The sequence below is a fragment of the Myxine glutinosa genome, chromosome 1 (assembly GCF_964187855.1).
Source record: "Myxine glutinosa chromosome 1, kmMyxGlut1.1, whole genome shotgun sequence".
Lineage (NCBI taxonomy): Eukaryota > Metazoa > Chordata > Myxini > Myxiniformes > Myxinidae > Myxine > Myxine glutinosa.
The window spans coordinates 13,447,378-13,472,976 of NC_136261.1; the positions used below are offsets into that span (position 1 = coordinate 13,447,378).

The 25,599-nt window shown below is 49.4% G+C and overlaps 1 long non-coding RNA gene across 1 annotated transcript; it reads left to right on the forward strand.

Annotated features, from left to right (window-relative positions):
• The first annotated feature begins 16,383 nt into the window (after positions 1 to 16,383).
• LOC137417977 (uncharacterized) lies at positions 16,384 to 20,829 on the forward strand. The gene is made up of 2 exons (XR_010982548.2): positions 16,384 to 16,469; positions 20,213 to 20,829. It is a non-coding gene; the product is annotated as an uncharacterized LOC137417977 (long non-coding RNA).
• The last annotated feature ends 4,770 nt before the right edge of the window (positions 20,830 to 25,599 follow it).

Consider the following 25,599-nt stretch of genomic DNA (forward strand, 5'->3'; position numbering starts at 1 on the left):
GAGTGAGTGAAAGGCCCTCGGAGTTAGCTTCATCGCGGGAGATTCCAATGATTCTGAAAGCTTTGGTTTCAACAGCGTGAAGCCGAGCTAGGTGTGAGGAAGGAGCACCAGCCCAGAGGGGAGAGCAGTATTCCATTGAGCTGCGGATGAAAGCCTTATATGTGGTGAGGAGCTCAGGTGTGGCAAGGAACGACTTCGCACGACGGAGAATGCCTGGAGAATGCCCAGGCGGCGACTGGCTTTGGAGGCCAGCTTGGAAATGTGGTTTTCCCAGGAAATATCATGGCAGATAGTGAGACCCAAAAGCTTGAGTGACAGAACTACTTGGAGAGGATTGTTCAGAAAGTGGATGGGAGGGTTGTCCAGTCGGTCTTTTTGGAGAGACGTAGTAAGAGTGTGAGATTTGTCAGGATTGAAAGACATGTTCCACTTCTTTGACCAGTTTGTGATTTTGTCCAGGTCTGCAGAGAGTGAGGAGGCTGTAGATTGCCGATCTGAGGGATGAGGAATGGAGCGGCAGAGAGTGGAGTCATCAGGAAATAGATGGAGAGGATTTTCCAGAGAGTCGGAGAGATCATTCATGAAGACCAGAAAAAGCACAGGGCCCAGAACACTACCTTGGGGAACTCCAGCCTGAACAGGAAGGGGAGATGAGAGAAACCCATTCAGGGCCACACGTTGACTACGACTAGAGAGGAAGTCCGCCAGCCATGCGTGGAGATTTCCATGGATACCAAAGGAGGAGAGTTTGGTGAGCAGAGCGGGGTGCCAGACTGTATCGAAGGCACGTGATATGTCAAGGGAGACAGCTCTAATTTCCTGTTTGTCATTGAGGACCTCCATCCATTGTTGAGAAAGCAGAAGCAGCATGTCCAGAGTCGAATGACCTGGTCCGAATCCAAATTGATGATCAGAGATCAAGCCATTGGAGAAGAGGAAGGATTTGATATCCGAAACAATGATGGATTCCATGACCTTGCTGATTATTGGGAGCAGGCTGATTGGTCTGTACTTGATGGGATCTGTTTCCAGTTACATGATGATTGGATGGAAATGGGGCTGGTGTTCCAAAACATCCGTTTCCTGCAGGCATGTGTTACAGGGTGTTTCACGTATCAGGAATAAACGACCACGACCTTGCTTCACTCGGACTCGGATGAATTATCCCACTGAAATATTGTTACGGGTTCAGAGTTTACCATGAGGAGGACTTCTCGGACTCCTCCTCAACTCCGGCCTTGAAGTACTGTACACAATTTGGTGATTCGCTGTGCACAATTTGGCGATGCATTGTACACAACTTGTCGATATGAATGTATACAACTTGTTATGAATGTACACAACTTGTTATGAATGTACACAACCTATGAATGTACACAATGCACTGTATACAATTTTGCAATGCACTGTACACAATTTGGCGATGCAATGTCCACAATTCGGCGATTCACTGTACACAATTTGGCGATGCACTGTACACAATTTGGCAATGCACTGCACACAATTCGGCGATTCACTGTACACAATTTGGCGATGCAATGTACACAATTTGGCGATGCATTGTACACAATTTGGCAATGCACTGTATACAATTTGGCTATGCAATGTACACAATTTGGCAATGCACTACACAATTTGGTGATGCACTGCATACAATTTGGTGATTCACTGTACACAACTTGGCAATGCAATGTACACAATTTGGCGATGCATTGTACACAATTTGGCAATGCACTGCATTCAATTTGGCAATGCACTGTACACAATTTGGCAATGCACTGTACACAATTTGGCGATGCATTGTACACAATTTGGCAATGCAATGTATACAATTTGGCAATGCAATGTATACAATTTGGCAATGCATTGCATTCAATTTGGCAATGCACTGTACACAATTTGGCAATGCAATGTACACAATTTGGCGATGCATTGTACACAATTTGGCAATGCACTGCATTCAATTTGGCAATGCACTGTACACAATTTGGCGATGCATTGTACACAATTTGGCAATGCAATGTATACAATTTGGCAATGCAATGTACACAATTTGGCAATGGTCTGCATTCAATTTGGCAATGCAATGTATACAATTTGGCGATGCATTGTACACAATTTGGCAATGCACTGCATTCAATTTGGCAATGCACTGTACACAATTTGGCAATGCAATGTAGACAATTTGGCATGTACTGTACACAATTTGGCGATGCACTGTACACAATTTGGCGATGCAATGTACACAAGTTGGCGATGCACTGTACACAATTTGGCGATGCAATGTACACAAGTTGGCGATGCACTGTACACAATTTCCCCATAGACATGTCACATGTACTGTATGCATTGTTGTTGTGAGCTGTGCACATGCTATAAATAGTCCAAAGGTGTGTTGGAATGCTCGAATTGCAGGTAGGTGTATCAGCTTCAGATTGGGAGGGAAAACATTCTTACTTTTTGCTCAAAATAGCATAGAAGTGACAATGTTCGGAAGGATTGTGCACACCGTTGCCATGGTAACCAAATGAATCAAAATGTACATATTTGTGTTGAATTGTGATTCTATACACTCTGAAGGGTAATTTAGTACTAAAGTTGTTTTTGTTTATTTGCTAACAAGTCACTTGTAACCTTCATGTTTTGTCTTTCACCGTAGTTTCGTTATTCCCGGCCATACATGGGTCATAAACCGAGGGTTATTGAAAGGGAACAGGTAGAGGAAGAAGAAGACTTACCCACAGCCCTCACAACGCATGTGTCCCATTTGACTTCGGGCTTAGACCATGGGTGGCGTCTTTCTGGCACAAACTAACAATATAACCATCGAGGGAACCTGGGTGTTATGGATGTTCGTTCACCTGGGGACCTCGACTACCTCAATGACCCTGTAGCGGCTGCCGCTGGGGTTTCACAATCGCCTTGCACCTATCAAGGATGCGGAGCGATCACCATGCCGGGCTCGTCCAGGACGCCCGGGCAGGCCCGCGCTCAACTTGCCAGGCCTCGGTCGGGACGCCCGGGCATGCCCGGGCAGGCTCGCCCTCAACTTGCCAGGCCGCAGCCAGGACGCTGGGCCACGCCCCCTGGCGCCGGGCCTGGGCAAACCCCCTGGGATAATAAATATATATTGCTGACCGATAAACGGGTTTTCAGAGTGCCTGAGTGTTTGATTCGATTAAAGCAACTCAGATGAATTCCAGCTTTTTGTCGCGTCCATTCTTCCGATCGACGTGGGAGCCCCAGCTCCTTCATTGGTGACCTATCGACATGGACACGGCAGTCGCCCTTAAACTGCCTACCTTCTGGGAGGCTCACGCGGCGGTTTGGTTCGCACAGGCGGAGTCCCTGTTCGCCCTGCGAGGCATCACGGCCGATGACACCCGCTTCCACCATGTGGTAGCTGCGCTCGGTTCGGCCACCGCGGCCCGCGCCCTGAGCCTCCTCGAAAGCCCGCCAGCCGCTGACAAATACGGCGCGATTAAGAAGCTTCTCCTCGATGCTTTCGCCCTCCCATCGGCGGAACGCGCACGGCGCCTGCTCGAACTGCCTGCGCTCGGCGACACGCGCCCTTCCGAGCGAATGGACTACATGCTTTCACTGCTCGGCGAGCACTCTCCGGCATTCCTGTTCCGGGAGCTGTTCCTCCGTCAGCTGCCTAACCCGGTACGCCTCGCCCTGGCAAGCACGACGATCACAGATCCCCGGGCCCTTGCCAGAGAAGCCGACAAGATCTCCGCCGCAGGACAGCGCATCGCAGCGGCGACATGGGACCCACCGCCGTCCGACGCAACATCCATGGCGCCCGAGCACCCGGCACGGTCGACGGCCGAACTGCCGACGCAATTGGCGGCCGCTATACCGAGACGACCACCTCCAGCACGACGACCAGGGCCTCCACCTGACCAAGCGTGGTGTTACTATCATGCCAGGTTCGGACAGAAGGCCCGGACATGCCGACCCCCGTGCACCTTCGGCAGGCCGGGAAACGGCCGGGCCGGCGTTCATTACCAGCCATGAGCGCCGGCCACACGGGCAACTTACTGTTCATCACGGATAAAGCGTCCGGACGGCGCTTCCTGTGCGACACCGGCGCCCAACTGAGCGTCATCCCCGCCTCTGACCAGGACAGGCAATCCGCGGTTCGCGGCCCCTCCTTGGTTGCGGCCAACGGATCGACTATCCGCACCTTCGGCCCGCGCAACGTCACCCTCTGCTTCGGCGGCCAACGCTTTGCTTGGACGTTTGTAACCGCCAACGTGCCCATGGCTCTGCCAGGCGCCGACTTCCTCTGCGCACACGGACTGCTGGTGGACGTCCAACGGCGTCGTTTAATCAACGCTGAAACCTTCAGCTCCCTGGTATGCACATTGAGCAGCTCCGCGCCGACCGAGCTGGCATGCACCGTCCCGGCGGCGAACGAGTTTGCTCGCCTGCTCACGGAGTTCCCGGCCCTCACGCGGCCGACGTTTTCTGCCGTCGCAGTACGGCATGGGATCGAGCACCACATACCAACCACGGGCCCGCCGGTCTACGCCAGGGCCCGCCGCCTCGACCCAGCCAAGCTCGCCGTAGCGAAGGCCGAATTCGACGCGTTGGAGCACCTCGGCATCGTGCGGCGCTCCGATAGTGCGTGGGCCTCGCCACTGCACATCGTGCCAAAGCCGGGGGGTGGATGGCGCCCGTGTGGCGACTACCGCCGTCTCAATGACGCTACCACCCCCGACAGGTACCCGATCCCGCATATCCAAGACTTCTCCGCCCGTCTGGCGGGACGGGTCATTTTTTCGAAAATTGATCTCATACGGGGATATCACCAGGTACCTGTCAGGGCGGCCGACGTCCCTAAAACGGCAGTCATCACGCCGTTCGGCTTATTCGAATTCTTGCGGATGCCGTTTGGTCTCAAGAACGCGGCTCAGGCGTTCCAGCGCTTGATGGACGGCGTGCTGCGTGACCTGCCGTTCCTTTTCGTTTACCTGGACGACATCCTCGTCGCCAGCACGTCCCGGGCCGAGCACCTCCTCCACCTCCGAACACTGTTCGAGCGCCTCAGCGAGCACGGCCTCATCGTCAACCCGGCCAAATGCCACTTCGGCACGACGGCCGTTGATTTTTTGGGCCACCACATCACCAAGAACGGGGCCGTGCCGCTGCCAACCAAGGTCGAGGCCATCACCACGTTCCCGCGTCCCCGCACCATAAAGGCCCTGCAGGAATTCCTGGGAATGGTGAATTTTTATCACCGCTTCGTGCCCCACGCTGCTCAACTCATGCGGCCCCTCTACGAAGCCCTCCGGGGCAAGCCGGCCAAGCACGACATCGCCTGGTCCGCAGCAATGGATGCGGCCTTCCAACGCTCAAAGCGGGCCCTTGCCGACGCAACACTGCTCGCTCACCCGGTGCTCAACGCTCCCATCGCCCTCACCACGGATGCCTCCGACTACGCGGTGGGCGCCGTACATGAGCAATGGGTGAACGGGGTTTGGCAGCCACTCGCTTTTTTCAGCCGGCAGCTCCGGCCGAACGAGCTCAAATACAGCACGTTTGACCGGGAGCTCCTCGGTCTACACCTGGCCGTCCGCCATTTCCGCCACCTCCTGGAGGGCCGACCTTTCACGGCGTTCGTCGACCACAAGCCGTTGGTTTACGCCATGGCCAAGGTCACGGAGCCATGGTCGGCCCGCCAACAGCGCCACCTCTCCGCCGTGTCGGAGTTTGCCACGGACATCCGGCACGTCGCCGGCAAAAACAACGCCGTGGCCGACTGTCTTTCCCGGGCCAGCGCAAACGCGGTCCACCTGGGCGTGGATTTTGCGCTTATGGCGGCGGACCAAACCACCGACACCACGGTGCAAGCCCTCCGGGCGGCGGACACGGGCCTCCGCCTGGCCGACATCCCCTGCGCGGACACTGTCCTGCTCTGCGACGTCTCCCAAGGCCAGCCTCGCCCCATCGTGCCCGTCACCTGGCAACGCCGCATCTTCGCCTCCCTCCACGGCCTTTCCCACCCGGGCCGGAAAGCTTCCCAGAAGCTGGTGTCGGCGCGTTTCGTCTGGCACGGCCTTCGTCGGGACATCCGCGATTGGACCAGCGCCTGCACGGCCTGCCAACGGGCCAAGGTCCACCGACACACCCAGGCCCCGCTGGCACCTTTCACCGTGCCCGAACGACGTTTCGACCACGTCAACGTGGATCTGGTGGGCCCCCTCCCCCCGTCACGGGGGTTCACACACCTGCTCACCATGGTGGACAGGACCACCAGGTGGCCGGAGGCCGTTCCCCTCGTCTCCACCACCACCGCCGACGTGGCGCAGGCTTTCATCGCCACCTGGGTCGCCCGCTTCGGCGCACCGGCGGACATCTCGTCAGACCGCGGACCACAGTTCACCTCCGAGCTGTGGGGCGCGGTCGCCCGCAACCTGGGGGTCAAGCTCCACCGTACTACGGCCTACCACCCCCAAGCAAACGGGTTGTGCGAGCGATTCCACCGCTCCATGAAGGCCGCGCTCATGGCCGGCCTTCAAGACGGCGGTTGGGCCGACCGGCTGCCGTGGGTCCTTTTGGGCCTTCGCACGGCCCCCAAGGAGGACCTCCAGGCATCCACCGCCGAGCTGGTCTATGGCCAGGTGCTACGCGTCCCGGGCGAATTCGTGCCCGACGCTACCAGTCCCTGGTCCGCAGCTCACCAGCGCTCGGACCTCCAGGAGGCCGCCCGACGGTTTGCCCCCGTGCCGACATCCCACCACGGTGACCCCCAGTCCTACGTCCCCCCAGCACTCCGCACAGCGGAGTATGTTTTTGTGCGTCACGACGCACATCGGTGGCCACTCCAGCCGCCGTACGACGGGCCCTTCCGGGTGCTGCGACGGGACGACAAGTCGTTCGTCATCGACATCGGCGGCAGGTCGGACCGGATTGCAGTGGACCGCCTCAAGCCGGCGCACGTGGACGTCGACCACCCACCACGGGTGGCCCTTCCGCCACGGCGAGGCCGCCCCCCGTCCACGGTGCCCCCCACTCGACCGCCCACCACCTCACCGGACCCCCTCCCACGACCCGCCAGGGGTCGCTTCGGCCGGGTCATCAGGACCCCCCTCAAGTTGACCCTGCCGGTGCAAGTCGATTCTGGGGGGACGTGTGTAGCGGCTGCCGCTGGGGTTTCACAATCGCCTTGCACCTATCAAGGACGCGGAGCGATCACCATGCCGGGCTCGTCCAGGACGCCCGGGCAGGCCCGCGCTCAACTTGCCAGGCCTCGGTCGGGACGCCCGGGCATGCCCGGGCAGGCTCGCCCTCAACTTGCCAGGCCGCAGCCAGGACGCTGGGCCACGCCCCCTGGCGCCGGGCCTGGGCAAACCCCCTGGGATAATAGATATATATTGCTGACCGATAAACGGGTTTTCAGAGTGCCTGAGTGTTTGATTCGATTAAAGCAACTCAGATGAATTCCAGCTTTTTGTCGCGTCCATTCTTCCGATCGACGTGGGAGCCCCAGCTCCTTCAACCCCAATTATTCCGGGCCAGATGATGTTTTTGGCCCAAGTCTTTCACGAACCGACTGGCCAGGCCTGCCATTCGACTGAAGGTGGCAAGAATTTACAATTTGTTCAGGATGCCGGCGATGACTCACCCACTCTTCGGGAGTGACGCCGTGGGATGTTTAACGTCACCAATGAATGCTTTGTGCACGGGACGCCCAGGTTAACGTCCATCCGAGGGACGGGACTCACATGGATGAATCGTCCTGCCTGCGAGACACCAGGACGGCGGTTTGTAGCCGGGTCGGGATTCAGACCTTCTGTCAAATAGAAGAAGAACTTTCGTTCACGATTAAAATTGTCAAATACGTACACCGCCATGTCATGTGACTGGTATAATGCACAGACAGCTTCAGCATCCCATTGTAAACATGACACGGGCAATGTCACCTACTGTTTGTGAAGGTTAACATTCCCTGATTACCTCCACAAAATCGCACAACGCCCCAACTAGGTATGAATGCACAACATGTGCGGTATTGCCATTTCGCACCTCCCAGGTGTGGCTTCTTGATGTCAGGTTCTCGTGGGCAGTCATGATATTCTGATGTACAGCGTTTTCCCTAAATATTCTTCTTCTTCTTCTTAATATGTTCCAAGACATGCATGAAGCTTGCACACACACACACAAACACACATACACATAACACGCACACATACACATAACACGCACACATACACACACACACATCCCACGCACACACATACATACACACACACATCCCACGCACACACACACATACACATAACACGCACACACACATCCCACGCACACACACACACATACACATAACACGCACACACACATCCCACGCACACACACACACATACACATAACACGCACACACACATCCCACGCACATACATACACACATCCCACACACACAACCCCCCCACACACACACGCACATACATATACACATCCCACACACACAACCCCCCCACACACACACGCACATACATACACACATCCCACACACACACACATCCCACGCACATACACACACACACACACAATCCCACACACACACACGTCCCACGCACATACACACACACATACATCCCATACACACGACACGCACTCCCACACACATGGTCATACAGACGAATACATCGCACGACTCGTGTCGTATTGTCATGAGGTTTGTTTCTTCTTCTTCTTCCCTTCATTGCTGGACAGGATTCCTTTGCTTTGCGAATGGAGCATGAAGAGGTCATGGAATGCGTTCGATATTCCTGCTCGAGTTATATTATTATACAACACAAAAGCTTCTGTTCACAATTACCATTCCTGCAAACTCTGCATCAGCAACACAGGTCACGTGGGCCCGCTGAGGCAGAAGCTGCGAGAATGTTGAACTTTGAAGATGAACATCAAGTTTGAAGTTTTTGTTTTTGTCCCGCGCCAGTAGTTATCAACCGGTTATCATGTTGCGGAATGTCTTGGTAGTCGGTGTGGGTACACGAGGGTTGAGCGCTGAAAGTATTTAACAAACACATTGTTTCACTGTTTCTTGGACACACAAAGTATGTCGAGCATCCCCTGTGATGGCCCCTTTGGCAGAACAACATGAATCTCCACTTCTCGCATTCCTTGTACTCGAGTCTTCAGCGGGAATCACAGGAGGGAATCACAAGGGGGAAACACAAGAGGGAATCACAGGAGGGAATCACAAGGGGGAATCACAAGAGGGAATCACAAGGGGGAATCACAAGGGGGAATCACAAGAGGGAATCACAGGAGGGAAACACAAGAGGGAATCACAGGAGGGAATCACAAGAGGGAATCACAAGGGTGAATCACAGGAGGGAAACACAAGAGGGAATCACAGGAGGGAATCACAAGAGGGAATCACAAGAGGGAATCACAAGAGGGAAACACAAGGGGGAAACACAAGAGGGAAACACAAGAGGGAAACACAAGGGGGAATCACAAGAGGGAATCACAAGAGGGAAACACAAGAGGGAATCACAGGAGGGAATCACAAGAGGGAAACACAAGGGGGAAACACAAGAGGGAATCACAAGAGGGAAACACAAGAGGGAATCACAGGAGGGAATCACAAGAGGGAAACACAAGGGGGAAACACAAGGGGGAAACACAAGAGGGAAACACAAGAGGGAAACACAAGGGGGAAACACAAGAGGGAAACACAAGAGGGAAACACAGGAGGGAATCACAGGAGGGAATCACAAGAGGGAATCACAAGAGGGAATCACAAGAGGGAATCACAAGGGGGAAACACAAGGGGGAATCACAAGAGGGAAACACAAGAGGGAATCACAAGAGGGAATCACAAGAGGGAATCACAAGAGGGAAACACAAGGGGGAAACACAAGGGGGAAACACAAGAGGGAAACACAAGAGGGAAACACAAGGGGGAAACACAAGAGGGAAACACAAGAGGGAAACACAGGAGGGAATAACAGGAGGGAATCACAAGAGGGAATCACAAGAGGGAATCACAAGAGGGAAACACAAGAGGGAAACACAAGAGGGAAACACAGGAGGGAATCACAAGAGGGAAACACAGGAGGGAATCACAGGAGGGAAACACAAGGGGGAAACACAAGAGGGAAACACAAGAGGGAAACACAAGAGGGAAACACAAGAGGGAATCACAGGAGGGAATCACAAGAGGGAATCACAAGAGGGAAACACAAGGGGGAAACACAAGAGGGAAACACAGGAGGGAATCACAAGAGGGAAACACAGGAGGGAATCACAAGAGGGAAACACAGGAGGGAATCACAAGAGGGAAACACAAGGGGGAAACACAAGAGGGAAACACAGGAGGGAATCACAAGAGGGAAACACAGGAGGGAATCACAAGAGGGAATCACAGGAGGGAATCACAAGAGGGAAACACAGGAGGGAATCACAAGAGGGAAACACAAGGGGGAAACACAAGAGGGAAACACAGGAGGGAATCACAAGAGGGAAACACAGGAGGGAATCACAAGAGGGAATCACAGGAGGGAATCACAAGAGGGAAACACAGGAGGGAATCACAAGAGGGAAACACAGGAGGGAATCACAAGAGGGAAACACAGGAGGGAATCACAAGAGGGAATCACAAGAGGGAATCACAAGAGGGAATCACAGGAGGGAATCACAAGAGGGAAACACAGGAGGGAATCACAAGGGGGAATCACAGGAGGGAAACACAAGAGGGAATCACAGGAGGGAATCACAAGAGGGAATCACAAGAGGGAATCACATGAGTGAAACACAAGAGGGAATCACAGGAGGGAATCACAAGAGGGAATCACAAGAGGGAATCACAGGAGGGAATCACAAGAGGGAATCACAGGAGGGAAACACAAGAGGGAATCACAGGAGGGAAACACAAGAGGGAATCACAGGAGGGAATCACAAGAGGGAATCACAGGAGGGAATCACAGGAGGGAAACACAAGAGGGAATCACAGGAGGGAATCACAAGAGGGAATCACAGGAGGGAAACACAAGAGGGAATCACAGGAGGGAATCACAAGAGGGAATCACAAGAGGGAATCACAGGAGGGAAACACAAGAGGGAATCACAAGGGGGAATCACAAGGGGGAATCACAAGGGGGAATCACAAGAGGGAATCACAAGGGGGAATCACAAGGGGGAATCACAAGAGGGAATCACAAGGGGGAATCACAAGAGGGAATCACAGGAGGGAAACACAAGAGGGAATCACAAGGGGGAATCACAAGAGGGAATCACAGGAGGGAAACACAAGAGGGAATCACAAGGGGGAATCACAAGGGGGAATCACAAGGGGGAATCACAAGAGGGAATCACAAGAGGGAATCACAAGGGGGAATCACAAGGGGGAATCACAAGAGGGAATCACAAGAGGGAATCACAAGGGGGAATCACAAGGGGGAATCACAAGAGGGAAACACAAGAGGGAATCACAAGAGGGAAACTCAAGAGGGAAACACAAGAGGGAATCACAAGAGGGAATCACAAGAGGGAAACACAAGAGGGAATCACAACAGGGAAACACAAGAGGGAATCACAGGAGGGAATCACAAGAGGGAATCACAAGAGGGAAACACAAGAGGGAATCACAGGAGGGAATCACAGGAGGGAATCACAAGAGGGAATCACAGGAGGGAATCACAAGAGGGAATCACAAGAGGGAAACACAAGAGGGAAACACAAGAGGGAAACACAAGAGGGAATCACAAGAGGGAAACACAAGAGGGAATCACAAGAGGGAATCACAGGAGGGAAAACAAGAGGGAAACACAAGAGGGAAACACAAGAGGGAATCACAAGAGGGAATCACAGGAGGGAAAACAAGAGGGAAACACAAGAGGGAATCACAGGAGGGAAAACAAGAGGGAAACACAAGAGGGAAACACAAGAGGGAATCACAAGAGGGAATCACAGGAGGGAAAACAAGAGGGAAACACAAGAGGGAATCACAAGAGGGAAACACAAGAGGGAATCACAGGAGGGAATCACAAGAGGGAAACACAAGAGGGAATCACAAGAGGGAATCACAGGAGGGAAACACAAGAGGGAAAACAAGAGGGAAACACAAGAGGGAAACACAAGAGGGAATCACAAGAGGGAAACACAAGAGGGAATCACAAGAGGGAATCACAGGAGGGAAAACAAGAGGGAAACACAAGAGGGAAACACAAGAGGGAATCACAAGAGGGAATCACAGGAGGGAAAACAAGAGGGAAACACAAGAGGGAATCACAAGAGGGAAACACAAGAGGGAAACACAAGAGGGAAAACAAGAGGGAAACACAAGAGGGAAAACAAGAGGGAAACACAAGAGGGAATCACAAGAGGGAAACACAAGAGGGAATCACAGGAGGGAAAACAAGAGGGAAACACAAGAGGGAATCACAAGAGGGAAACACAAGAGGGAATCACAAGAGGGAAACACAAGAGGGAATCACAGGAGGGAATCACAAGAGGGAATCACAAGAGGGAAACACAAGAGGGAATCACAAGGGGGAAACACAAGAGGGAATCACAAGAGGGAAACACAAGAGGGAATCACAAGAGGGAAACACAAGAGGGAATCACAAGAGGGAATCACAGGAGGGAAACACAAGAGGGAAAACAAGAGGGAAACACAAGAGGGAATCACAAGAGGGAATCACAGGAGGGAATCACAGGAGGGAATCACAGGAGGGAATCACAAGAGGGAATCACAGGAGGGAATCACAAGAGGGAAACACAAGAGGGAATCACAAGGGGGAAACACAAGAGGGAATCACAGGAGGGAATCACAAGAGGGAAACACAAGAGGGAATCACAAGAGGGAATCACAGGAGGGAATCACAAGAGGGAAACACAAGAGGGAAACACAAGAGGGAATCACAGGAGGGAATCACAAGAGGGAATCACAAGAGGGAATCACAAGGGGGAAACACAAGAGGGAATCACAGGAGGGAATCACAAGAGGGAATCACAAGAGGGAAACACAAGAGGGAATCACAAGAGGGAAACACAAGAGGGAATCACAGGAGGGAATCACAAGAGGGAAACACAAGAGGGAAACACAAGAGGGAATCACAGGAGGGAATCACAAGGGGGAAACACAAGAGGGAAACACAAGAGGGAAACACAAGAGGGAATCACAGGAGGGAATCACAAGAGGGAATCACAGGAGGGAATCACAAGAGGGAATCACAAGAGGGAATCACAAGAGGGAATCACAAGAGGGAATCACAGGAGGGAATCACAAGGGGGAAACACAAGAGGGAATCACAAGAGGGAATCACAAGAGGGAATCACAAGAGGGAATCACAGGAGGGAATCACAAGAGGGAATCACAGGAGGGAATCACAAGAGGGAAACACAAGAGGGAATCACAAGGGGGAAACACAAGAGGGAATCACAGGAGGGAATCACAAGAGGGAAACACAAGAGGGAATCACAAGAGGGAATCACAGGAGGGAATCACAAGAGGGAAACACAAGAGGGAAACACAAGAGGGAATCACAGGAGGGAATCACAAGAGGGAATCACAAGAGGGAATCACAGGAGGGAATCACAAGAGGGAAACACAAGAGGGAATCACAGGAGGGAATCACAAGAGGGAATCACAGGAGGGAATCACAAGAGGGAATCACAGGAGGGAATCACAGGAGGGAATCACAAGAGGGAATCACAGGAGGGAATCACAAGAGGGAAACACAAGAGGGAATCACAAGGGGGAAACACAAGAGGGAATCACAGGAGGGAATCACAAGAGGGAAACACAAGAGGGAATCACAAGAGGGAATCACAGGAGGGAATCACAAGAGGGAAACACAAGAGGGAAACACAAGAGGGAATCACAGGAGGGAATCACAAGAGGGAATCACAGGAGGGAATCACAAGAGGGAAACACAAGAGGGAATCACAAGAGGGAAACACAAGAGGGAATCACAAGAGGGAATCACAAGAGGGAATCACAAGAGGGAATCACAGGAGGGAATCACAAGGGGGAAACACAAGAGGGAATCACAAGAGGGAATCACAAGAGGGAAACACAAGAGGGAATCACAGGAGGGAATCACAAGAGGGAAACACAGGAGGGAATCACAAGAGGGAAACACAAGAGGGAAACACAAGAGGGAATCACAGGAGGGAATCACAAGAGGGAATCACAAGAGGGAATCACAAGAGGGAATCACAAGAGGGAATCACAGGAGGGAATCACAAGAGGGAATCACAAGAGGGAATCACAGGAGGGAATCACAAGAGGGAAACACAAGAGGGAATCACAAGAGGGAATCACAAGGGGGAAACACAAGAGGGAATCACAAGAGGGAAACACAAGAGGGAATCACAAGAGGGAATCACAGGAGGGAATCACAAGAGGGAAACACAAGAGGGAAACACAAGAGGGAATCACAGGAGGGAATCACAAGAGGGAATCACAAGAGGGAATCACAGGAGGGAATCACAAGAGGGAAACACAAGAGGGAATCACAAGAGGGAAACACAAGAGGGAATCACAAGAGGGAATCACAAGAGGGAATCACAAGAGGGAATCACAGGAGGGAATCACGAGGGGGAAACACAAGAGGGAAACATAAGAGGGAATCACAGGAGGGAATCACAAGGGGGAAACACAAGAGGGAATCACAAGAGGGAATAACAAGAGGGAAACACAAGAGGGAATCACAGGAGGGAATCACAAGAGGGAAACACAAGAGGGAATCACAGGAGGGAATCACAAGAGGGAATCACAAGAGGGAATCACAAGAGGGAAACACAAGAGGGAATCACAAGAGGGAATCACAGGAGGGAATCACGAGGGGGAAACACAAGAGGGAAACATAAGAGGGAATCACAAGGGGGAAACACAAGAGGGAATCACAAGAGGGAATCACAAGAGGGAAACTCAAGAGGGAAACACAAGAGGGAATCGCCTGGCGGAGTCAACCCGGGATTTTGCCTCCACGTGTTCCGCCTTGGAGAAGTGGATTTGATTGGTTCGAGTTGGAATACCCGCGCTGAGTCCGAGAGGATGGTGCAGAGGTCGTGCACAATTGCCTACGGGAGAGCCATCTTTGGGTAGTTCGAGTAGTTGTAGTCGTAGGGGTAGTGGTATTAGCGCTAGTCGTAGTATTATTAGTGGTATTCGTGGTCGTAGTATTATTAGTGGTAGTCGTGGTCGTAGTAGTAATAGTTGTAGTAGTCGGAGTAGAAGTAGTAGTATTAGTAGGGGTTGTAGTATTAGCGGTCGTAGTATTATTAGTATTATTATTAGTAGTAGTAGTCGTATTAGAAGTAGTAGTATTATTAGGGGTTGTAGTATTAGCGGTACTGGTAGTAGTAGTAGTTGTGGTAGTATTATTAGCGGTAGTAGTATTAGTAGTTATGGTAGTGGTGGTGGTAGTAGTAGTAGTATTAGTCGTAATAGTAGTAGTACTAGTTGTAGTAATAGTAGTTGTATTTGTAATAGTAGTAGTACTACTACTACCAGTAGTAGTAATAGTAATAGTAGTAGTACTAGTAGTAGTAGTCGTGGCAGTCGTAGTACTAGTACTAGTAGTAGTAGTAATACTTGTAGTAGTCGTAATATTAGTATTAGTCATAGTAGTCATAGTAGTAGCGGTAGTAATACTAGTAGCAATAGTAGTAGTAGTAATAATAATAGTAGTAGTAGTAATAGTTGTAGTAATAGTAGTAGCAATAGTAATAATAATGGTAGTAATAGTAGTAGTACTAGTACTAGTAGTAATAGTACTAGTAGTAGTAATACTTGTAGTAGTAGTAATATTAGTACTAGTAGTAGTAGTAGTAATAATAGTAGTAGCAATAGTAGTAGTAGTTGTAGTAATACTAGTAGTAATAGTAGTAGTAGTGGTAGTAATACTAGTAGTAGTAGTAATAGTAGTAGTAGTAGTAATAATAATAATAGAAGTAGTAGTAATAGTTGTAGTAATAGTAGTAGTAGTAATAATAATAGTAGTAATAATAGTAGTAGCAATAGTAGTAGTAGTGGTAGTAATACTAGTAGTAATAGTAGTAGTAGTGGTAGTAATACTAGTAGTAGTAGTAATAGTAGTAATAATAATAATAGAAGTAGTAGTAATAGTTGTAGTAATAGTAGTAGTAGTAATCATAGTCGCAGTAGTAGTAGTAGTAGTCGTAGTAGTAATAGTAGTAGTAGTGATAGTCGTAGTAGTTGTGGGCATCAACAGCTGTATTTAATTTTGTTAATCCCTTTGTAACAAACCACAAGCACATGTTCGATAAATCCTTGATTTTGTAAATATTGAACGTTGCTTTTGAATGGAAGATTTGAGGAAGACGTGTGGATTTGTGGGTCCAAAGCGCACAGGGCGGGGCTAACGGGTGGGGGCGGGGCTAACGTGTGGGTGGGCGGAGTTTAGATGTCTGGACGTGGCAGTTGTCCTGGATTCGCGTCTCCCACAAGTCGCTTCATTTCCCCTGGAAACACTTTGGAAGTGAGTTTTGCAAAAATCCTCTAATGATCAAATATCTGGCGCCTTCATTTGGTTTGTTTATAAGTTTGTGAACCGTGACATCTGTATTTAAAATGTGTATGTGTCGATGACGCGTTCAAAGTGACGTTTACCAAACGTTAATTTGACGTTTCATTCACAAGAAAAACAAAGAACCTGGACTTTCCTGGTGTAACTTACTAATACTAAGGCTGATTGTTGTGTAAACGATGAATGTTTTGCTCGATTATGGATATTATGCGAATCGTCAATGATCAAGCGACGATAATTAATCCGCATTTGTGAATCATTCGCGATTGATGTGAAAAAGGTTAAAATGTGTCGTTTGTTACTTGTTCGTATTAGTGACGTTGGGGAATTGTTGGCGCTATAATTCACATGTAACACTTGTAGTTGTACTTCATGTTAGGCCTCAGGCTTTGTCATCACGTTACTTCGTTTCATTTCCCTTTCTCAGTTCTGTTTGTTTCGTTTTCCTTTGCTCTATTTCGTCACCAAATTACACAATTATATTTCGCTGAAATATGTCACGTGATGTTCAGGAAATGCAGGTGAAGCCATTTTACATTAGCATGTCCCCTCTGAAGAAGAAGGGGGACGTTGGGGACAGCTGGCCCTGGTCCGTCCGTATCCATTAGTAGTTCGCAGTTCGAACTCGGCCAGATCGTCCAAAGTGGGTAAACATGTCGATCTTCCAGGGTTAACATTTCCACCTTCCAGGGTTAACATTTAGATCTTCCAGGGTTAACATTTCCACCTTCCAGGGTTAACATTTCGATCTTCCAGGGTTAACATTTCCACCTTCCAGGGTTAACATTTCGATCTTCCAGGGTTAACATTTCGATCTTCCAGGGTTAACATTTCCACCTTCCAGGGTTAACATTTCCACCTTCCAGGGTTAACATTTCCACCTTCCAGGGTTAACATTTCGATCTTCCAGGGTTAACATTTCCACCTTCCAGGGTTAACATTTCCACCTTCCAGGGTTAACATTTCCACCTTCCAGGGTTAACATTTAGATCTTCCAGGGTTAACATTTCCACCTTCCAGGGTTAACATTTCCACCTTCCAGGGTTAACATTTCGATCTTCCAGGGTTCCACATGTTCCTGGTTCTTTATCATCCATTCGGTATTATGTAACATGGTTTATGGGACACGTTGTAAAACACTGATTCACAATGTCAATCACCGTGCCACATGAGGGTGTAAATATTACCGATGTAGAAATATAGCACGAAATCCATCCACAGATTACACCAAAAGTAAAAAATTAACAAGGATCTAAAATATGATTCATTTTCTTCACCATGACGGAGCCGACGGGAACTTTGTAACAACACATCAAACTTACAGGCGACAAAAAAACAACTTGTGTCTCCCTGGACCCTGGGTCTGCGAGTGAGCGTCTCCCTGGATCTGCGAGTGAGCGTCTCCCTGGGTGTGCGAGTGAGCGTCTCCCTGGATCTGCGAGTGAGCGTCTCCCTGGGTGTGCGAGTGAGCGTCTCCCTGGTTCTGCGAGTGAGCGTCTCCCTGGGTGTGCGAGTGAGCGTCTCCCTGGTTCTGCGAGTGAGCGTCTCCCTGGGTCTGCGAGTGAGCGTCTCCCTGGGTGTGCGAGTGAGCGTCTCCCTGGTTCTGCGAGTGAGCGTCTCCCTGGGTCTGTGAGTGAGCATCTCCCTGGGTCTGCGAGTGAGCGTCTCCCTGGGTCTGTGAGTGAGCGTCTCCCTGGGTCTGCGAGTGAGCGTCTCCCTGGGTCTGCGAGTGAGCGTCTCCCTGGGTCTGTGAGTGAGCGCCTCCCTGGGTCTGCGAGTGAGCGTCTCCCTGGGTCGGTCTGCGAGTGAGCGTCTCCCTGGGTCTGCGAGTGAGCGTCTCCCTGGATCTGCGAGTGAGCGTCTCCCTGGGTGTGCGAGTGAGCGTCTCCCTGGGTCTGCGAGTGAGCGTCTCCCTGGGTCTGTGAGTGAGCGTCTCCCTGGGTCTGCGAGTGAGCGTCTCCCTGGGTCTGCGAGTGAGCGTCTCCCTGGGTCTGCGAGTGAGTGTTGCCCTTAGATTGCGAGTGTCTCGCCTTCGGCCTGTGAGCTGTGTCATTAGTTTGTGAGCTTCACTGGGCAAAGTACTTTTGTCATATTCAAACAGATTGACTCCGGACTAGTCGATGATTCCTTACAGATTAACTTCTCCATAGTTTTGATGTAACTTACTTCCGTTCACACAGACCTCAACTGTTTATCTTCACATTCATTCCAGACTCACCTTTCTGTTCGAACACACCTTGTGTCATCAATATAATAAGGTAGTGAATGGCATTGTGTTACTTCTGGGATAATTGAAAAAGAAATTTGGTTTGCGGATGAAAATTCAGATTTCGTTCCAATTACTTTGGGAATAGAGGATCTCTGAGTTTATGTCGGATTAATAAAAGTAAATAAAATCAATTTTGACCTTGTGCGTGAAATTGCAGAATAATTTGTTCGCCTGTTACGTATTAGTGTTCCCATCTCGTGCACCTCTGGCCAATATTTTGAATCCCGTGTTATTAAAACATTGGGGGGCAATCGATATGTCCTAATGTGCTTATCTTAAACGTGTTATGGGTACAATCTCCGCTCGGAGCTTTACACTACTATATATAGTCGTGGCCAAAAATATTGGCACAATGGCACTTTTCCAAATAATGCACCATTTATTCCAGAAAATTGTTAACATTAACAACATTGTTGACATTGACAACCTGAAAACAGCAGTTGGGAGAAGGCACCCTTCAAATCTGGGAGAACTGGAGCAGTTTGCATAAGAAGAGTGGGCCAAACTGCCAGTGGAGCAGGAGGGAGCTCATTCATGGCCAAAGGAAGCGCTTGACTGCAGTTATTTTGTCCAAAGTCTGTGCTACCAAATATTAAGTCTCGGGTGTCAATAATTTTGTCAATGCCATTTTTTTGTCCCCCGTCGCACCGCGGAGCGAAAGGGGGACTATGGTTTTCCCCTCCGTCTGTGTATGCGTCCGTCCATCCGTCTGTGCGTGCGTAAGCAAAGGACCGAATTCTAATTTGGTGTGTGGGTGCAACCCACGTCAAAATCCAAGATGGCCACCGCCATGTATGTCTGAACCTTGTGAGCGGAATATCTTGAAAAATAAGCGAAGTACCAAGTTCTAATCTGGTGTGTGGGTGTATCTAGGCATAAGGAAGAACGCTATTGAAAATTGGGTCGCCACGTCAAAATCCAAGATGGCCACCTTGCGTCTTCCACTTTGTCAACTCGCATCACTTCACCGACGGGGGACCTAGGCGTGACGCTTGTTATTTTCTGATTTAAAAGGATATATTAAGTTCTGAATCAAAAAAAAACAAAGGTTCTGTAATATTAACAGTGAAATAAAGAATGTGGAGGCCAAATACTTTTGTCAATTGAAATTGAAAGTTATTTATTTGAAAAAAGGGTTGGTGGTCTTCGAAAGTTATTTGGAAGAGTTATTTGAAAAAAGTTCAAGGGTGCCAATATTTTTGGCCACGACTGCATTAAATTTGGTGAATGTGGAGGATTTTTTTGGAAGCTGAATGACCTTGCTATTCACAAGCTTTAGAATGACAGGTATTTCGATCAGGTATCTCGATGAAGCTTGAGTAAATATTGATGAGATCATATATGCTTGCAATATGGCATTTGGACAGTCTGTATTATCCGTGCCAAAGGATAGACCGGAGTTATCTGTGGCTTTTGCTCCCTCAAGGATGGGAAACATTCTGTGGAGCATCGTGTGGTTCATCATCCTCATCTTCCTCGCCTGGCCCTTCGGCATATTGATGGGCGGCATCTATGGATTTGTGGCTCCGCTGACGACGTGTTGCGGCTGCGCGGAGTTTACACAACTGCTGCTCAAAGGGGTGCAAATCGGCGCAACCTGTGCACAGAACTGCAAGGATGGCAAGAGCATGATGTGAAGGCCACCACCGTCCCATGAGGACTTCCACCGTCCCATGGGGACTTCCACCGTCCCATGAGGACTTCCACCGTCCCATGAGGACTTCCACCATCCCATGAGGACTTTCATCGTCCCATGAGGACTTCCACCGTCCCATGTGGACTTCCACCATCCCATGAGGACTTCCACCGTCCCATGAGGACTTCTACGTGTGTTCTATGAGTCCAGCGCTGTCGCTCACACAATACTGGTATTCTTTTTGCAATATGCTTTAAAAATCTCCATTCTCGTTCATTTTATTACTTTGGTCCTGTACCTGTCTTTTTGTCTTCAACATTGCAATCCTTTGTGATAGCATGTGATTAAAATGCAACTTCCTGTTAAGAAGTATTTCTTCTTGAAATAAAACATTCCTTTTATCTGTCTTCCCCCATGAACATCGATTTTTTTTCCCCCAAGTCCTCCGTTTTGTTTTTTGGGGTGAGGGTGAGGGAGTCTGTGCTCATCTGCTTGTGCGAAGAGTAGGCAAACTATCGCTGGCACCATGGCCAAATTCCAAATTCCTGCGCTAACTCGCAGAGGGCGTTGCATCAGCAGCACAGCCGCGCCCTCGGCCAATGATGCTACCATTCAGCCTTGTTGCACAACAAGAAGCAGGAACTTTTGATTTGGACGGATCAATCGAAAAGCAAGATCAATCTTGGTTTTATTTATGTCACATTTATAAGGCAGAGTTAAATTACACAAGCGGTTTTCATGACCACCCGGTGCTGACCACAGTTTGCGGAAGCTTTTGCAGTTTGCATTCGTGTGTTCATGTGTCAGTTGAATGGTGTGGGTGTGAATGGAACCTTGCATCATCGACAGAAAAATGCCCACCTTTTGAGTGGATCGCCAACTGATCCCGATTCTGGTTTCATGTTTTGTTTGACGTTTTTATTCAGTGGAATGCAAGCAATGGCTTTGAAGTTAGAAAAACAAAACTTCCTTTTGACTGCTTCATCCTCGAGGTATGCACACTCACCTCTAAGCTGTCTTGCCTGGGTTTGAATCCCGACCGGGCTATAAACGGGCATCCTGGTGTTTCACAGGCAAGATGACATGATCAATGTGTGTGCCGTCCCTCAAATGGACCTTAAACTGGGCGTCCCGTCTGCCAGCTTTCGTTAAGTTGGCATTAACGATCCCACTGTGTCCTTCACAAAGAGTAGGCGAGCCAAATGCATCATGCCAAATGTATCGCCGGCATCATGGCCAAATTACAAATTCCTGCCCGACCCAGCAGAGGGCATTGCATCAGCAGCACAGCCACCTTCTCATCAAATGATGCCACCCCACAACCTTGTGCTGCATACGTCAGAAGACTGCCTCATGGTTCATATCTGCGCAACTCCATTTTTCCCTCATTATTATTATTATTCTTTTTTGTATACAAGATTGAAGCTCGTGTAAGAGCTAACATTAGACAAAAAAAAACAAAAAACGGACACATAAGACCAAACAAAGGGAGTGGGAGACAAGATAGAGAGAGAGGGGGAAGCACACAAGTACAACGTTTGAGAGCAGGGACATCGGGAGAACTGGGGGAGGGAGAGGGCTTGGTGGGAGGAGGCACGGGAAGGGGGGGTGGGGTGGGAGAGGTAAAAAATAACACATGGACACTGCTAAGACTTCCAGGAAAGAAGTTGGAATTTCAAAAGAAAAAAGTGTATCTGGGGTGAATTAACGGGGGTAGAAAAGATCATGGTTTTGGATGGGGGAAGATAAGAGATGGTGGTGAACAGCTGTTTTAAAGACCTGGAGGGAGGAGTGGGATAGAAGAGGGTGAGGGAGTTTGTTCCAGAGGCGGGAGAAAAGAGGAATGAAGGAGTGAAGGTGAGCAGAGAGTCTTGATTTTGGCAGTTTAACCATAAGAGTGTTGCTGGCAGATCTTGTGCGACCTGTAGGAATATTTGGGGGACAGAGCCCAGAGAGAGCTGGGGGAGCAAGGCCGGAGAGGAGTCGGTAGAAGACGGAAAGACCACCAACCTGCCTGCGGTGAGTAAGTGAAAGGCCCTCGGAGTTAGCTTCATCGCGGGAGATTCCAATGATTCTGAAATTATTTTATGGAAATCTCCCCAAGTAAAGTCTGTACTGTTGCTGTTACTGTCCCTGTACTGTTTGCTGTTGAACACAGAAAGAGATCAAGCAGGTATCTTCCATCAGAAGCACGGTCAGGAATATGAGTGGGAGACGAAACAATTTGGGTGAGGTTTTGAGATTGAAAAATTATAGGCATTGATACCAGGAGGGTCGGTATTGCGAGAGTGTACCAACCACTCCTTGTGGTGAACGTTGAAGTCACCAAATACCATGATGTGTGCACCAGGGTGGAGTAAAATAGACCTGTCAATGCTGTCTGAGATCGCATCGACCACGGCACAAGAGGGAAAGGAAGGTGAGCGATACAGAAAGAAGAGATATGTTGTTGAATGCAGGAGAGCAAGGCGGAAACACAAACTCGTGAGAGCCACTTTCAGGAGAGTTTTCACGAGCTAAAGGTGGAGAATCCTTAACATGGACACCAAGACCATGAGAAGGGTGATCAAGTCGGTGAAAAATGTAACCAGGTAACTTGAAAGAAACAGAGGAGATACCACTGTCCAACTGACACTCAGATAGAGCCAGCAGGTCAGGTGAGTTAAGCTGAACAAAAGATTGCACTGAAGAAAAGTTGGAGCGAAAGTCCCGACATCGGAAAAGCAAATATTAAAAGGACTTGAACGTCGCTGCGCACGGGCTGGTGGATTGGCACATGCAGGTGGAAATGTGTTATTCTTAGATTGTGGAACCATATTAATAGTGATAAAAATATATAAAACATTTAAAGGTAGTGGACAGGCCAGACAAGGAAGAAAAAGAAGAAGACATCTGTCAAAGGTACCTAAACAAATTTACAAACTGGTCCAAGATATTCAATATCGTCCCACAAACTCATGTGAACACATTGTCGTAACAATGGCATTGATGGCCTCAGGAATGCCACAACCCCTCTCCCCCATGCATATCCATGAACGGACCACCTCCGTGCATGTCCATGAACGGACCACCTCCGTGCATGTCCATGAACGGACCACCCGAGTGCATGTCCATGAACTGACCACCCCCATGCATGTCCATGAACGGACCACCCCCATGCATGTCATGAACGGACCACCCCCATGCATGTCCATGAACGGACCACCCCCATGCATGTCCATGAACGGACCACCCCCGTGCATGTCCATGAACGGACCACCCCCGTGCATGTCCATGAACTGACCACCCCCGTGCATGTCCATGAACGGACCACCCCCGTGCATGTCCATGAACAGACCAACCCCGTGCATGCCTATGGGCAGTACAACCATTTTAACATTTTGCACCTGTTCATGGATCAGCCTCTCAAAGCATTACCAAAAGGTTTGGGATCTTGTAGTACCAGGAGGTCCTCACCTGCGATATGTTTATTTCCGGTACTGTTCAGAGACAGAATTCACGAGATCCCACAGAGTCCTGGACAAGAACGATGAAAAATAACAGACTAAAAATGACAGAATGTAAGAAAAGAAAGGAGACGAGGACGAAAAACAAAAAAGACAAAGAAGAAAAGGACGAAGAAGACAAGGACGAAGACGAAAAAGAAGAAGAAGACTGGCCAGTGCCATTCACCTCGTCATGAAACAAGGAGAACCCTCTTCACCACGACCACTGTGAAGGTGGGGGTGACTTGGCCAGACAGAAAAATAAAGTTTCCTACTCCCCAAAAATGTGACTACTTTTAGTCTGGCGCCTACCCATTGACCTGCCTGGCTGGTCTCCATCCTTGTTAAAGTATTTGTTCCACAATTGTCGATGAGCTGTCACACAAACATGCAGATAAATACATGAGACTACACCAGACTTTACTTCAGACGAACATGGCTGCTGACCTTAGGGAAATGAGTGAATCAGCCCGAAGTGAGCAACTTCCCGAGGGCATTCTGGGTACCGTCGGCGCCATCTGCTGGTCAATTTTTCTCCTCGTATTTAAGGAGGAATTCCCCCCAAACCATGGGGCGGGCAGTGCTCTGTCCTGTAAATGCTGAGCGTTGAGAGGAAGTAGCACATACAATTTTTATAGTCTTTCATCTGACTTGTCCCAGGTCATCATTTATGGGAATAAAAACATATCAGGAGGTGGTCTTCATCCCAGGTGGTCCCTAACCTATGTGGAAAAGCAACAATTCCAATACTTCTTGGTGTGAAGAAAATTAATCAAAAGTAACATTTCAACTAATAAATGTAGGGTAACTCAAAAATCAGGCTCTATTTTTCTTTATGACAGCGAGAGTGTGGATGTTGGGGGAAATGGGTGTTCAGTGGAGAGTAGGGCAGAGGTTGGGGAACGAATCAGATTGCTAAACACTGTTGAAAAGAGTGAAAACGAGGGATAAAATTACTGAAAAACGTGTTTGCTTTTCACCCAATAAATCCTGAATCTCAAAAAATATATATTACATCTTATCCAGTGGCTACCTGCCTGGAAATATCTCCCACAATGGGTTCCTGACAAACCTCTTAATGGATGAAAATATACATTGAACTAGCCAAAACCCGTGGAACATCCACGGAAGGGAGGATGTGGTGTATGGATAGAGTGTACCATTATGGATGGCATAGGGGATTTGCTTGTCCGAGTAAGAGTTAGGAAGAAAGATGAGAATGAAGAGTGCGTATATGCACAACGATCGCCGACACCGGCACAAATGCATGCTCTGGATTGTCCACTCAGTGGACGGCTTGCTTTCGCCTTCGCCTGTCCAATCAGCAGACGGCTTGCTTCGCCTTCACCCAGCAGACGCCAATACGATGGCGTCGTAATATGGCGTCGTATTGGCAGTTAATCGGATGCTTTTGGGTCCCAACGTCGGCTAATTCAGATTTTTCGAGTATGTCTGTACGTGATAAACAAAGAGCGCGGTTCGTAGATCGTAAATCCATTAGTGCCGTGGGCATCGGGTCACTGGGTGCGGCGTAAAAGGGATAACAAAGTCGAGTCCTTAAGCTATTATTATATAGATAGCTCTTAAAGGTCCACAGCCACGGAATCTCACTTAAAATGCATTTGATGTCATCTAAATGTCTTTTTATGGTGAATTCAAATATGGCATTGATTTTTTGTTATATTCACTCTG